This window comes from Mus pahari, chromosome 12 (genome assembly GCF_900095145.1).
Source record: "Mus pahari chromosome 12, PAHARI_EIJ_v1.1, whole genome shotgun sequence".
NCBI lineage: Eukaryota > Metazoa > Chordata > Mammalia > Rodentia > Muridae > Mus > Mus pahari.
In genome coordinates this window covers 42,600,581-42,604,268 of record NC_034601.1, presented here as the reverse complement: position 1 = coordinate 42,604,268, position 3,688 = coordinate 42,600,581, and positions in this window count along the sequence as shown.

Sequence of the window (3,688 nt, the reverse complement as noted above, 5' to 3'; positions counted from 1 at the left end):
CTTGAAAAACCAAAATAATAAAAGAAAAAGAAAACAAAGAAAAGAAAAGGTAATCTTTCATTTATTGAGGAATTGTCTGGAAATCTAAATTACGAAGCTGTAACTATCTCCTGAATCATCTCTTTGAGGGTGTGTCCCAGGAATCTGTATTTCCATGATCTCCTCAGGTGTTTCTTTACAGTCTAGTAACACTGGTTTAGAGGTAGGCCAATAATAGCAGACAATCTTGGCTCCTCCTTTGTGGGAGAGAAATTGAATAATGTCCAGGGACTTATGGATGGGTAAGGACTCCTCATTCCCATGTGGGTACTATATTTCTACTTTGGATGATTAAGAAAGGTGACCTAGTTGCCTAAGGTTTGTGGTATTTGAGACAAAGCCCAGGTTGTCCTTGAACTTTTGACAGTGCTTTTGCCTCACCCTCCCAAGTAAAGAGATCACTGGTAGGAGCCTCTCTGCCCAATTCACATGCTAGAGTTCTTTGAGTGAGACTTTCTGACGGTACATATGTGCATACATACAGGAAAACATCTATATGTAAAATAAAGTTTAAATTGGAATTTAAAACACAAACAACCGGGCTGGAGAGATGGCTCAGCAGTTAAGAGAACTGACTGCTCTTCACGAAGGTGCTGAGTTCAAATCCCAGCAACCACAATGAGTTTTGATGCCCTCTTTGGTGACAGCTACAGTATACTTAGATATAATAAATAAATAAATCTTTAGCGAGCAGGACAGACCAGAGTGTCAAGCAACCTTCATTCCCAGCAAACCACATGGTGGCTCACAACCATCAGTACAGCTACAGTGTACTCATTTGCATTAAATAAATAAACACAGAGGCAGGTGGATTTCTGAGTTCGAGGTCAGCCTGGTCTACAAAGTGAGTTCCAGGACAGCCAAGGCAATACAGAGAAACCCTGTCTCGAAAAAGCAAAAAATAATAAATAAATAAATAAACAGATAAATAAATCTTTTTAAAAAAGTAAAAGACACAACCCTTTCTCTAAGGCTGGGTGCGGTGGTACACATGTTTAAGCTTAATGCTTGGAAAGCCAAGGCAGACCGCAGCCTGGTCTATACCTAGAGTTCCAGGTCAGCCAAGAATACACAGTGAGACCAGTCTGAGACACGCAAAATCAATAGCTTAGCCAGGTTTATGACATTAAAACTGTATGGTGAGGTCAGCCTGGTCTGCAAAGTGAGTTCCAAGACAGACAGACAGGGCTATACAGAGAAACCCTGTCTCGAAAAACCAAAAAAAAAAAGAAAAAGAAAAAAGCTGTATGGTCCCCTTCTAGGGCACTATGTCAGCACACACAGGGCAGGAGAGAGACAACCAGGGGACATACTGAATGCCTGGGTTAGTGTGACTGGGCAGTGGAGATGAAGACAAACACTCAAATTTTCTTTGCCCTCTTGTTTTTTTTTTTTTTTTTTAAAAAAAAAAAAAAAACAGTGAGGCATGATGTCACACGTCCTTAGGGTTAGCATTCAGGCAGGAGGCAGAGGCCAGCAGATCCCTGATGTCTGGGCCACACCACCAAGTTCTGGGCCAGTCAGGGGTATCCTGTTGGCTACCGCTGAGACCTTGTCTCAAAAATAAAACAAAACCCTAACAAAAATTTTTCTTTTATTTATTCAATTTCATAGTCTTACATTTATTTCTTTCTGCTTGTTTTTGGATCATTTTGTTCTTTCTAAACAACCAACCAAAAAAAAAAAAAAAAAAAGCCCAAAGCAGCAACAACAACAACAAAAACAAAGCGAGCAAACAAACAAACACAAAGCAAGCATTATTTTATTTTCAAGCCTCATGTAGCCCCGTCTGCTCAGTTTGCTGGGTGGGTCACCCTGAGATCTTAGTTGTTTTGCCTGGCTGAGGGGCTGGAGAGATGACTTGGCGGTTAAGGACTGGGGTTGGGTTCTCAGCACTCACATGGTGTCAAGTCCAGTCCCAGGGACTCCAACACCCTGGGTAAATATTACCAGGATAAAGTTAAGGACAAAAACAAACACAAAGAAACAAACAAACAACACAACAGCAGCAGCAGCAACTGGAAAGGCAAGCCAGCCAACGTGGGGAAGAACAAGGACAGATATAGAAAGAAATGATTGACAAGATGTGGGACTAGAGGACTCTCATGCACAACTGTCATTCAAGACTGGTTAAGTAAAAAATAAAAATAAATAAATAAATAAAAAGCTTTCTTTTTTTTGGGGGGGGGGGACAGGTCTCACTGTATAGTCCCAACTGGCCTGGCACTTCATATGTACACCAGACTGGATGAAAATTCACACAGTTCTGCATGCCTTTCTCAGTACAGCTGGGATTAAAGGTAAAACCCACTCCCAGATAAGAAGAGCCCACTTAAACTAGGTGGGGCAGCTCAAGCCTTTAATCCCAGCACTTGGAAGGCACAGGTTGGAAACAGCAACAAGTTCAAGGCCAGAATGGTCTGTATAGTTTACAGCAGCCAGGGTTACATGAGAAACCCTCCTAAACACCTCCTATCTCCTTTCCCACCCCTCAGAAAGGGTAAGATTTGAGGTTGGGAATGTAGGACTGGTAGAATGTTTGCCAAGCGCATATGACGTTTTGAGTTTGGTTCCCAGTAACAATGATATAATAAAAGTGGGAATGGCAGCTAGAGATGCGGCTTATTAGTAGGCTGCTTTCCCAGCATGCACTTGGCAATGGGTTCATATTCGAGAGATGAGGCAAAAGGCCTGAAGGTGCAGAGGACACAGCATAATACCCTGGATCTGGAAGAAAAAGGAAGAAGTTTTAGGTTCGAGGATGGAGAAGAAGGTGGGGGCAGAATTGACCAACTAAGGGGGTATGAAGAGGGCCTACAGACAACTACTACATTCAAGTCTGTCTAAAATAAAAAGTAAAATAAAATAAAATAAAAATAAAAATAAAAAAACCTTAACCATAACCGAGTCAGGTGGTAGGGGCATAAGCCATTGATCCCAGCAGGCAGGAGGATCTCTCCAAGTTCAAGGCCAGCCTGGTCTACATAGTGAAATGCTTCAAACAAAACTAATCAAACAAACTGAAAACATAACTTTTTCTCCCCCAAATATAACAGGATCTTTCTATGTACCCTTGCCTATCCTCTGCATCCCAAGGGCAGGATTAAAGACAATCTTTATTATATTAAAATCTATTATGCAAGGCTAAAAATGTAATTTTTTAAAACTTGATTTCTGAGGTCTACAGGGGTGCCTTGGTGGTTGAGAGCATACCAAAGTTGGATTCCCAGCACTCTTGTTGGGTGGGTCATGGTCATCTATGTGTGACTCCAGCTCCCAAGGAGCTAACACCTCTAGCCTCCAAGAGAGCCAGTTTATGCACACACTACACAGACAGACCAACAGAAAGACAGACCAACAGACCAACACACACACACACAAATAAAAATAGATGTTTAGAAATAAATATAGCATGATATAGTGGTGACACAGACCTTTAATCCCAGCACTCTGGAGGCAGAGGCAGATGAATCTCTAAGAGTTCAAGGCTAGTCTGGTCTATAAGGTCAGCCAAGATGACCTCAAAGAGATAATACATTGAGTTCTTGATCTGGGTATGTTCTTCAGTGGTATAGTGCACACCAAGTTGGATCCTCAGCACCAAAAAGGAGAGGAGGGGAGGGAAGGGGAGGGGAGGGGAGGGTAGGGG